At 38.4% G+C, this 13,316-nt stretch overlaps 1 long non-coding RNA gene across 1 annotated transcript in view; it reads left to right on the top strand.

Annotated features, from left to right (window-relative positions):
• The window catches only part of LOC134732329 (uncharacterized), a 35,752-nt gene extending 22,972 nt beyond the window's left edge, over nucleotides 1–12,780 (top strand). The window contains exon 3 of the long non-coding RNA XR_010115373.1: nucleotides 11,347–12,780. This is a non-coding gene — a long non-coding RNA (uncharacterized lncRNA). The remainder of the gene's footprint in view (nucleotides 1–11,346) is intronic.
• The last annotated feature ends 536 nt before the right edge of the window (nucleotides 12,781–13,316 follow it).

Here is a 13,316-nt window from a genome sequence, read left to right as displayed (position 1 = left end):
GGAAACCCATCTCACGTGCAGAGACATACATAGGCTCAAAATAAAGGGATGGAGGAAGATCTACCAAGCAAATGGAAAGCAAAAAAAAGCAGGGGTTGCGATCCTAGTCTCTGACAAAAGAGACTTTAAACCAACAAAGATCAAAAGAGACAAAGAAGGCCATTACATAATGGTAAAGGGATCAATTCAACAAGAAGATCTAACTATCTTAAATATATATGCACCCAATACAGGAGCAACCAGATTCATAAAGCAAGTCCTTAGAGACCTACAAAGAGACTTAGACTCCCACACAATATTAATGGGAGACTTTAACATCCCCCTGTCAATATTAGACAGATCAATGAGACAGAAGATTAACAAGGATATCCAGGACTTGAAAAATACAAGAAGCAGAAATAAAAAAAATTAGCAAAATTTATAGAATAAAGGTAAAGTACTTTTCAAAAGGAAATGTATAGAAGAAATAAAACTGTCTCTATATGCAGAAACATGGTTGCCTATGTAGACTACCCCAAGGAATCCACCCTCAAAAGACTTCTAGAACTAATAAGTGAACTAAGCTTGGTCACAGAATACAAGATAAATACACAGAAATCGATTGTATTTTCATCCACTAGGAAAGATATAGTGTCTCAAATCAATAATTCAACTCCTCGCTTCAAGAACCTTGGAAAAAGAGAGCAAAATAAATCCAAAGCAAGCAGTAGGAAGAAAAAATAAAGATTAAAGCAGAAATCAATGAGACTGAAAACAGAAAAACAATAAAAAGAATCAATGAAACAAAGAGCTGGTTAACTGAAAAGATCAATACAATTAATCTTCTAACAAGACTGACAAAAACAAAGAGAGAAGATACAAATTACTAGTATTAAGAATAAAATGTGATATCACTACAGAGACTGCCATATAAAAAGGATAACGTGGGAGCAGTAAGACAAACTGTACATACGTAAATTTGACTACTTAGATGAAATAGAACAGTTCTTCAAAAATTACATATTATCACAACTTGCCTATATAAAGTACATAATTTTAAAAATCTTATAATTTTCAAGAAAATTAAACTTGTATGTTAAATTCTGTAAAAAGTAATCTCTAGGCCCAGATGGTTTCACTGGGGATTTTGTTTCAAATATTTAAAGAATTAACACTGGGCACACTGGCTCACACCTATGATCCCAACACTTTGGGCGGCCAAGATAGGAGGATCACCTGAACCCAGGAGTTTGAGACCAGCCTGGGCAACATAGTGAGACTCCCATCTCTACAAAAAAAAAAAAAAAAAAAAAAAGTTTTTTAAAATGCCAGGCATGGTGGTGCACACCTGGGAGGTTGAGATGAGAGGATCACTTGAGCCCAGGAGATTGAGGCCACAAGGAGCCATTGCACTCCAGCCTGGGCAATAAAGTAAGGCCCTATCTCAAAAAAGAAAAAAAAAAAAAAGATGAATATTGATTTTGCACAATTTCTTCCACAAAATAGAATTGGAGAAAATGCTTCCTAATTCACTTTATGAAACTAATATTACTCTGATAACAAATCCAGATAAAGACAGTACCAAAAAAAAAGACAAACCAGAAAATTATAAACCAATATTCCTTATGAATGTAGATGCAGAAGTTCTTAATAAAATATTAACAAATAATTGACAAATAAAATATTAACTAATCTTAACAAATAATAACAAAACAATATTTGTTAATATTGTAAAAGGCAATTAAGTGCGTTTATTCCAGGGATGCAAGGCTGGTTTAGTATTTGAATATTAATCAGTGTAGTCTACTATATATTAACAGGGTAAAGAAGAAAAATCACATGATCGCACCAATTGATGTAGAAAAAAAAATTCAACAAAATTGAATATCCACTGGTGATAAAATCTCTCAGAAAAAAATAGAAATAGATGAGGATTTCCTAAGCCAAGTAAAAGTATCTACAAAATACATATGGTTAACATTATATTTAAAGGAGAAAGACTGAATTATTTCTGCAAAGACTGGAAACACAGCAAGGATGTGTCTAACCATTGCTATTGAACATAATGTTGAAAAGTCTAAACAGTGCAGTATGGCATGAAAAGGAAATAATAGGCATATTGATCAGAAAAGAAGAAATAAAACTATCTCTGTATGCAGAAATGTAGTTGCCTATGTAGACTACCTCAAGGAATCCACCCTCAAAAAACCTCTAGAACTAATAAGTGAACTAAGCTTGGTCACAGAATACAAGATAAACACACAAAAATCAATTATATTTTCATCCAGTAGCAATAAATACTAAAAATGGAAGTTAAAAATGTAAGACCATTTGTGATTACTTAAAATGAAATACTTAGGTATAAACCTAACGAAACATGTATAGATCTTGCATGCTGAATACCGCAAATGCTGATGACGGAAAACAAAGAAGATCTACATAAAATGGACAGATATACTTAGTTCACGGATTGGAAGACTGAACCAGGTGAAGGTATCAATTCTTTCCAAATTGATACACAGGCATAATAGTTGGATAGGGCTGCCAAAACAAAACACCACAGGTTGGATAGCTTAAACCATAGAAATTTATTTTCTCAGAGTTTTGAAGGCTAAAAATTCAAGATCAAGGTGCCAGCAGGATTGCATTCCTCTGACGCCTCTCTCCTTGGTTTGCAGATGGCCACCCTCTTCCTGTCTTTTCACATGGTCATTCATTTGTTTGTGTTCATCCCTGATGTCTCTTCCTCTTATGAAGGCATCAGTCAGATTAGGGTCCCACCTAACAGCATCATTTTAACTTAATTGCCCGTTTAAAGATCTTATCTCAAAGTATGATTACATTATCTTAAAGTATGATTACATTCGGAGGTACTAGGGGGTCATAGACTTAAATGTCACATGTAAAAATATAAAACTTTTAGAAAAAAGATAAGAAGAAATCTTTAGGATCTAGGACTAGGCAAAATGTTCTTAGACTTGACACCAAAAGCACAAGCTAAGAAAGAAAAATTGGAAAAATTGGATTTCGTCAAAATTTATAACTTTTGCTCTGTGAGAGATTTTTTAAGAAGATAAAAAGATAAACTACAGAGTGGGAGAAACTGTTTGCAAACCACATACATAACAAAAAATAAACATCTAGAAGTTTTTTTTAAAAAACCCTCAAAACTCAACAATTTAAAAAAAAAATTAGGTCATGAACAAAAGACGTGAAAAGACATTTTACCAAAGAAAATACAGTCATGTGTTGCATAAAGATGTTTGGGGCAGTGTTTGATCACGTATATGATGGTGCTCCCATAAGAGTATAATATTAATATTATACTCCTAATTTTTGCCATTAAAAGTAATGGCAAAACCCGCAATTACTTTTGCACCAATCTATACCATCTCTTTGCTGTATGTTTCCTATGTTTACATTCACAAATGCCATTGTGTTGCAGTTGTTTAGAGTATTCAGTAGAGTAACATGATATATGGGTTTGTAGCCTAGGAACAATTAGACTGTACCAAATTTATAGCCTAGGTATGTAGTAGGCTATACCATCTAGGTTTGTGTAAGTACACTATAATAATCCCATAATGACAAAATCACCTAATGATGCATTCCTCAGAATGTATCCATGTTGTTAAGTAACTCATGACTGTATACAGATGGCAAATAAGCACATTAAATTATCTTCATCATTAATTATTAAGGAAATGCCAATTAAAACCACAATGAGATACCACTATACAGCTATCAGAATGGCTAAAACAAAAAATAGTGAAAACACCAAATGCTGATGAGGATGCAGAGAAACTGCATCATAAATACATTGCTTAGTTTGCCTTAGTTTCGTGGATGCCAGTATAAGAGATGAGATTCCTGGGTCAGCAACAAAGGACAATGTGTAACTCACAACTGTAAAAGTAGCCAGATTATCAGCACTTGGACAGATTCCCTAAGCCTCAATTTCTGCAACATAACACCTGTATGCATCATGGACTGTGCTACAAGAGAGGACCTCTGAGCTTAGGAAATGTAAATCTTTTTTTAACAGGCACTAAGCCTGCCTGTCCTTTGCTCCACAGTAAGACATGATCTTCATTATACTACCCACATCCATGAAACTATAGCAAACTAACTTGCTAGTTTACAAGTAGGGTAAAATCTCCTTCTTTTCTCTCTCTGTCTTCCAAAGCTGTTTTGCTATCCAATGTCCTTGAAAAGATGGTGCAGAACAAAAGCAGCCAGTGTCTCTGCTCACAAGATGCTTAGAAGCATGAGAGGCCTGTGGAGAACTGATCCTAACACTGGTATTCTGAATACAGAAACTTAAAGTTTCCTCGTGCTCTGAAACATTGTTCAAATTATTTACCTTTTATGGGTGGAAAGGTGTTTTTTGTTATTGTTGTTATTGTTTTTTTGTTGTTTTTTTTGAGACGGAGTCTCGCTCTATCGCCCAAGCTGGAGTGCCGTGGCGCAATCTCGGCTCACTGCAAGCTCCACCTCCCGGGTTCACGCCATTCTCCTGCCTCAGCCTCTCAGAGTAGCTGGGACTACAGGCGCCCGCCACCACGCCCGGCTAATTTTTTTTTTTTTTGGTAGTTTTAGTAGCGACGGGGTTTCACCATGGCCTCGATCTCCTGACCTCGTGTTCCGCCCATGTCGGCCTCCCAAAGTGCTGGGATTACAAGTGTGAGCCACTGCGCCCGGCCTGTTGTTTTTTGAGAAAGAAAGGAAAGAAGAAAGAAAGAAAAAAAGAAAGAAAGAAAGAAAGAAAGAAAGAAAGAAAGAAAGAAAGAAAGGAGGAAAGAAAGAAAAGAAAAAGAAAGAAAAAGAAAGAAAGAAAGAAGAAAGAAAGAAAGAAAGAAAGAAAGAAAGAAAGAAAAGAAAGAAGAAGAAGGAAGGAAGGAAAGAAAGAGAGAGAGAAAGAAAGAGAGAAAGAAAGAAAGAGAAAGAAAGGGAAATAGAAAGGAAAGAAAGAAGAAAGAAAGAAAGAAAGAAAGAAAGAAAGAAAGAAAGAAAGAAAGAAAGAAAGAAAGAAAGAAAGAGAGAAAGACAGCCCAGGAAAATGATCAGTTCCGTTTTGGTGTTTATTTGTTTAGCTTTTGAGATTACATAAGATAGAAATGTAATGATGTTTTCAAAGAAAAATAGGGAAAGCTTTATACATCCCTATTCTAGTTATCTATGGCTGCCTATCACACCACCCAAAACTTAAGAATTTCAAACAATAATGTATTATGCTCTCTCACGGAGCTTGGCTTGGCTGGGTGGATGTTGCTTGAGGTCTCTCATGTGGCTGCTATTACATAGTGGCAAAGCCTGAGTTTTCTGGAAGCTTCTTCACCACCATTTCTGACACCTGGCTTGGGATGGATGGAACAGCTGAGGCCTGTCAGCCGTCTCTATCTTTGGCCACTCAAGTGGCTGGGCTTCCTTCCAGCGTGGTAATCTTAGTGTGGTCAAACTTCTGAATGGTAGTTGGCTCACTAAACAATGAGAGTTCCATAGGACCAAGGCCCAACCTGCCACGTATCCTTAGAATTTAGCCTAGAAAAGTCACATGGCATTACTTCCATGTCATTTGGTTACTGACAGAGGGCAGCCCAATTCTTGGTAAGAGGAAGCTGCATAGGGTTGGGAAGAGATAGGTCATAATTCTGAAAGACACAGTCCTGAACACCATAATCCCAAATTTTGAAATCTTGACAGAACGAAATCCTGAAAACCAAAATTATGAAAGATCAAAATCCCAAACATATAATTCTGGAAGAAATAATTTTTAAAATTCTTTAAAAGATGTTTATTTACATTTTAGAAGAGGATGTATTTGAGAAACATAAAAACACGACAGAACACTTTATAAGCCACTGAATACAATAAAACAGACAGTAATAACACACTAATAACCATTAAAAGATTGATCCAAAATGAAGTGGATCACCACTGCATATGTAAGTTGCCCAAAGGTCTGAGTTTTTGAGAAATTTTAATTTTCACAAATGCAAATGTACAAAAAGGACATCTCTTCATTTACTGGGGAATTTTCAACATTTCTACATGCACACACAAAACACACCCAGTCAACATTGTGATAATGTACTTTACAGAGTCAAGTTTGCAAAAAAATGCATAAAACGAACTAGAACTCTCTAAAAGTCTTTATATAATTTGTACCTCTAGTATTGGAAATGATGAAAAGATGAAATATATGGGACAGTGAATTGTAAAAAATAATGCTGATAATTTAAAATAGTGAGGAAAAAAGAGAAAAAAAGAACAAGAAAAAGAAAATTTAACATATGAAAGAGTATGTTACAGGGATAGATTATGGCAATTGCATGGAGATAGTCCACAAGAGCTGGCTGACTCTCACTGTCATTAACTGTATTTTGAAGTTTTGTATCTTGATGAAAAGCTGCTTTTTTTTTTTTTTTTTTTGAGACTGTGCCTCGCTCCCCCTCTGTCACCCAGGCTGGAGTGAAAGATTCTCTGCTCACTGCAACCTTTGCTTCCTGGGTTCAAGCGATTCTCCTGCCTCAGCTTCCCAAGTAGCTGGGACTACAGGTACATGCCACCACCCCAGCTAAGCTTTTTGTATTTTCAGTAGAGATGGGGTTTGCCATGTTGGTCAGGCTGATCTCGAACTCCTGACCTCAGATGATCCACCCACCTCCGCCTCCTAAAGTGCTGGGATTAAGGAGTGAGCCACCACGCCAGGCCAGCTGCTTTTTTTTTTCTTTCAGGGCGTGGCTCTCCTTGGAGAATATGTTCACATTCATTTTCTATGTGGCTCTGCTCTTGCTGTAATTCTTTTATGATTCAATATATACCGACATGAGCATTCCCTATTAAATTTTCCTATCTTCTGTGTCATGCTTCTAAGTTGTTTTGGGCATGCGGAGATCCATTTTGCATGCACGCCTGTGTAGACCACAAATCTGGCAGAAACAATCCCCGTGATTGAAAAGCACCACCGTTGCTTAAGTGTCTTCTTATCCTACCATGCCTATAATTATTTTTGAACCAGTCAATAACTTCTCTGGCTTCTTCAAGCAAATGCAGCTTTAATTTATTAAAAGGTCTGGAATTTCATCAGGTGGAAGGAATGCCAATGTAGACAAATGAAGAATTTTTAAAGTGAAGTTTTCATCATTGCCATATCTTGTGGCTAAGCCACTCATCTGAATTTTCCACCAAATGCATAGGACTGAAAGGAAAAAAACAATCTTCATTGGTGGCAACTTGAAATTCACTTGTAGAAGCCTTGATCATGCCTAATTCCAAATCTGTCATTGTAGTTTGGGATTCAACTGGACATTAGGGATTTTAGACTGTAGACTTCAGGGATTTTGATCTTTAGGAATTTCAGCATTTAGGATTTTGGCACCCGGGATTGTATCTTTCAGGATTCTGATTGGTACCACCGCACAGGAGTGTGGGTAACAGAAGATGTTGTCCACTGGGGCCTTCACTTTTGAATCTGCCACTTTAATAACAGAGAATTTGGCACTGTGTATATGTACACATTTACATTTGTATACTTCACGTTAAACATGTAGAAGAGAAAAACTGGTGATCTGGAATCATAAGCTCCAAGTTTGAATCTTGAATTTTTACACTTAATGATTATGTAATCACAAACAAGTCATTTGTCTTCAAGCAAAAATAATATAACCCACTCACACAAGTAGACAGTGAGGGATGCTTAAGATGACATGAAAGTATTTTGAAAACCCAGCAAAAATACACATGCTAATTCCGTAGCTTTATACAGACCAAATTCTCTCACCTTACCTATTTTTGAAATGTTGACTTTTCTTTTACGAAACGGAACATGCTTCTCTACTCAAGTCACTCAAATGTAGCATGGAGAGTGCAAGTAAACGTGAATCTTGGTTACATTTCACAGGGTTTCAATTCTTTTTCAGGCTCATTTTATCTGCATCCAAGCGGGATACACAGTGCCCACTGGACAGGTGATATGGTGCCTCTGTGTATCACAGGGTGACCAAAGTGGGTGGTAGAACACAGGGGAAGGTGGCTTGATCCCAAGTTGTGCTGTTGAATTACAGTCTGTCCAAGGAGAGTGATCTCTTGTTTTGGCAGCAAGTACTAATCCTGGAAACTATAAAAAGCCGACGCATTCAAAAATAGGCTGTCACATAGAAAACCATAAATTGCTGCAGCCAAGTAGTCCATCACTCTCATTCATGCTGCTACCTTAAGCTAAGAAGAGTGGTCTGCCAGAGGGGGAAAAGCACAAAACCAAACCTTATTTCTGTTATCTTTTGATTCCCTTTCTTGCCCATTTCAGGAGAAGCTAGAAGACAGCTTTATTTAATTATGTAATACCTTTTTTTAGTTTTATATGTTTAAAGGCTTCATGGAGCTGCTCGGCATAGAAAAAGGAATCTATTCCAGGAGCAAGAGTGAGATCATCATTCTTAGATGCCATACAGCTGAAAATGTCACAATAGTAAGGGATTCGTATGTAAAGCAAAATATAGAGAGACAAATATATTCTTACCTTGATTTCCATTATAATTTCTGATTTGAATATTCGTGGGAAATTGATCTGAAATGCAATACAAATCACATTTTAGAATCTTGCTGTCTATTCCAAGGCATGCTTTGCCTTTATTGGCATGTGCTTTGTGTGCAAGGAAGTCCCCTCAGGCCACCTCTCCTAGAAGAGCTGGTCAAAGAAACACATGACCATGAGATTTTGACACACTCACTAAATGTAACATGTATTACTATGTACCCCTCCGTGAATATCCATTTATTTGGAAGATCTTAAATACTCTATCAGTCTTATGTATACAAGTACACAGCAGCCACACCATTGCTCCAGATATTCAACCACATGGAGGCTGCTTTGGACTGAAGGTAGGCTAGACCACCTTGTTTTTATCACAGTTATTAAAAGACCAGCACAGAGTGGAAGTGTCTCACCATCTGATTACCAGGATATTTCCTTTAAGTGTTTTCTATAGCAGGACCCATTCATGCAGGAGTTAATTACAATGGCCTTTCTAAGGTGAAAGAAAAGAGACAGGGAAGTAACATTAAAGATCATTTCTATAATTTTCAGTTTATCTGCAACAAGCAGAAAAGTCAAGATAACTATCAGATTGAACTACAATATAGATGATTGATAGATAGATAGTTGAAGATAGATAGATACATAGATAGATAGAGATAATAGGTAGAAATAGATAAGTGGAAGAACTTTCATTGTTTTTAACTGCACAAAATAGAAGTTGTCCTAAGTCGATATGCACAGATCAAGGTGGACTTACACCAATGAGAAAGGAACTTTTCAGTTGCCAGAGTTTAATTCTAGTGATCCTGGAATTCACCCATACATTCATTTATTTGTCACACATTTATTGTATCAGAAACTGAAGAGGAATTTAAGGATGTAAGACTTAGAGTTCCTGTCTTCAAGTAGCTCGCAATCGAGAATGGGAGAAAGACATGCAAGCATATAATTATTATGCAGTGTGGTAAGCATGATGATGGCCACAGTGAGGCAGTGGGTCCTGGGAGTGAGACTCACATGGAACATGAGGGGAGTGAGAATCAGAGAAGGTGGATTGCTAGGGAGATGAAGGTAAGTTATTAAAAAACCTCTCTCAGCCTAAAAGAACAGCGTGGCAAAGTCACAGAATTCTGAAACAGCCTGAAGTCGTTCTGCAGATAGTTCAGGGAAGACATAGACAGGGGGTGGGGAGTGAGGAAGCATGGCAGAAGAAGGATGACCAGATAGGAAACTCAGTTTGAGCACGGTGGCTCACTCCTGTAATCCCAGCACTTTGGGAGGCTGAGGCAGGTGGATCACCTGAGGTCAGGAGTTTGAGATTAGCCTGGCCAACATGGTGAAATCCTGTCTCTACTAAAAATACAAAATATTAGCTGGGTGTGGTGGTAGGCTAGTAGTTCCAGGTACTCGGGAGGCTGAGGAAGGAGATCGCCTGGACCCGGGAGGCAGAGGCTGCAGTGAGCTGAGGTCACACCACTGCACTCCAGCCTGGGCAACAGAGCGAGATTCCGTCTCAAAAAAAAAAAGAGACTGGATGACAGCCACGCCCAGCAGACCAGTTGCCTCCTGGGCTCTGCCAGGGACTTGAGGCTTGAGCCTAACAATAATAGGAAGCCACTCATTGAGCAAACCCATCAAATTCCCCAAACAGAGCTTTCACCACTATTTGGACAAATAAGCTCTGTTCTTAAAAAGCAATACTTTTTGAAGACCAAAAATTCCATCATGACCCTGGCCGTAAACCTCGTAGGCTCACAGGTCTGACTGTCAGAGGGCAGGGTAAAATAATGTGAGAGTCAGCACAGTGAGCACCTTTCCTTGCTGGTGGAAAATGACAGGGGTCCTCAAACTGCATGTGCTCTCAACTTTGAGGGGACATCAACTTTGTTGGTGAAGAAAAAGGCAAAATCATTGTCTTTTGTGGAGTGACTTCTTTTAAACATGGGAAAACAGAACACTTAATGTGTTGAAACAATGTTTAAAGATGATAAACTCATTATGTATTAATATTTTACGAAAGTTCCTCTGGCCAATACAGGGAAGCAGTTTGTGTGTTGCGTTTGGCATTAATTCCATCAGAAAACTGCACAAAGAGCATGGAAGTCACTAATATGACGTGAAAATCCTAGAGTCTTCAATTATATTAGAGGCGTTAGTCCATTATATTAATCTCTTACACAGTGTCTCTCTATCAAATCAGATTAGCAAATTTGGTTTAATGTACTATAAAAATCTTATCATTTTTATTGTGTGAGAAAATTGTGGTTTTGCTTATAATGAATGGTTGATACCATTTATCCGTCTGTGTCAGATTAATGATAAAGGAGATATTTGGTGGCCTGTGTTCCCTGTCTCTTAGTAATGAAGTCAACAGTGTTATTACTCTGGGACAACTTTGGATTAATACAAAGGGATGGCCCAGGCATGCTGGCACTTCCCTGTAATCCTAACACTTTGGGAGGCTGAGGCAAGAGAATCACTTGAGGCCAGGATTTCAAGACCAGCCTGGGCAAGACAGCAAGACCCCATCTCCACAAAAAATAGTCAATCACAGTGGCACGTGCTTGTAGTCCCAGCTACAAGGAGTCCCGAGTACTTGTGAGGCTGAGGTGGGACAATTGCTTGAGCCCAGGAGGTCGAGGCTGCAGTGCGCTATGATCATTCCACTGCACTCTAGGCTGGGTGATAGAGTGAGACCTGGTCTCAAAAAAAAAACAAAAAACAAAAAACAAACAAACAAAACAAACAAAGAAATAACAGGACACTTACATGAAAACTACACGTTTAGAGAAAGGAGTTCATGATTTCCCATTTTGTTTACTGTCCAGCTTCAAGCCAAGCAAGGTATCAGTGTCTCTCACCATCTGAAGAATGTTACATGGTGATTCAGCCCCTGGCAATCCCTAAGACATGTTACTTCCATTGAATTAAGACACAAAAAGTTGCTTGGTGTCTCTTCTCACCATGCTAACTGGAACGCCTGAGAAGAAAATCACTGCAGCCGGCACTCCCTGCTTCCCCATCCTACTTCCCTGAGAAAACTGAAGCTGTCAAGAGAACTTCCACAAATTCCCACCACCATAGATGCTCTCCAGATGATTAAATCCAGCTGTACTTGGTGTAACTGCATGGAGCACAATGGATCACTGACTCCTCCTTGATACAAGTGCTTCCCTGCCCTCTCTTGGGTTTCCACCTCCCTGTGGCTCTTTCTCAGTCCACATGACTTCTTCATCTCTTTCCCCAGATATCTCTGTGTGTGACTTCTCCAGGCACAGTCCTTTCCCTTTTTCTGCTGCTACTCTCACTTCTGGGATGGCCTGGGCAGCACTTGCCCACCTGCTGTTCTCCCTATCACATGTGACATCAACTCTGTCCTCCCAACTACTCAACACTTAGCTATCCTTGATTCTTCCCTTTCTCTCACACCCACATCCAACCCAACAGGGATTCTGCCACACTGCCGTTAAAATATATTCATGACCCAGTTTCTCACAGCTTCCACGTCTGCCTCCACGGCAGAGCTGCCACACGCTTGCCCACGTCACCACATCGGGCTTCCTGCTAGACATCAAGTGGTCTGTCCCTGCCACCGCCATCTAAAAGCCCCTCAATGGCCGCAGGAAGCCTTTAAAAGCAGAAGTCAATTATCTGTTCAAAACCCTTTCCTGGTTCCTGTTTCCTTTCAGAATAAAAACCAAAGTACTTGCCATGGCCACCAAACCTTGCTAATACCTGTCCCAGGCCCCTGCAAGGTTCCCTCTGATCTTGTCTACTACACTGTCCATCACTCACCCTGCACTACCCCTCCCGGCTTCCCTGTTCTCCCCCAGCTGCAACCCCTAGTCCGAGGGCTTTTGCTCTGGCAGTAAAAAGAGGCCTTTTTCCCCAGGTATCCACATGGTTAATTTCCGCCCTGGCAAATCATTGCGCCTATGTCACTTTCCCATTGAGGCCAACTGCAACCACTTAACACCTCAACCAGTCTCCCTTACCCCCACACCCCTGCTTTATTTGATTATTGATCCTTCTTATCCTATTCTTCTTTTTACTATAACACTCATCATCCTAATATACTACATAACTCAGTTATTTGATACGATTACTGTTAATTTTCTGTCTCCCACTGCTACAATATAAGCCCCACATTGATGGGGGGTGGGGGGTCTTTATTTTGTTCATTGACAAACCCTAAGCACGTGGAACAATGTCTGATATATAATGGAAGTGAATAAATGTTTGATAATAAATTCTTACACTAAGCATTTCACCATCCATAACAATTATTCATAAATATGAAACTTTTATTTTTTATTTCCCTGACAATTAATGTAATACAAACCCACTTGGAAATTTTTAAAAATGCATCATACATTAATGTAAAGAAGATATAAATAAAAATCAATAAATTCACCAATCAGTTAAAAAAGTTAACTTTTTAGTCCATTTTTCTAAAAATGTTTATATTGTAGGCATGATTATGTATATTACTTTTTTATTAAATACTATATCAGTCATTTCCATTACATGAAGAATGTATCAAAACATCTTTTCCAAATAGCTGTTTAATATCCCATTGTGCACGTTACCATGTTTCATTTAACTACGGTCATTTAGATTGTTTTCATGTATTTCATATTATTTGCCTTTGCAATCAACATTGTTGTGTAGAGTCCTTGTCCACATATATGATTTTTCCTTGTGACTAATTCATTGAGAAGGGAGACAAATGGCATGAATAGTTTTAAGGATATTTATATATGCAGCTAATTTGCCTTTCAGAAAGGGGATGCCAATT

This window comes from Symphalangus syndactylus, chromosome 14 (genome assembly GCF_028878055.3).
Source record: "Symphalangus syndactylus isolate Jambi chromosome 14, NHGRI_mSymSyn1-v2.1_pri, whole genome shotgun sequence".
Lineage (NCBI taxonomy): Eukaryota > Metazoa > Chordata > Mammalia > Primates > Hylobatidae > Symphalangus > Symphalangus syndactylus.
The sequence above is the reverse complement of the archived record's forward strand: the minus strand, read 5'-3'. Positions and strand labels throughout refer to the sequence as shown.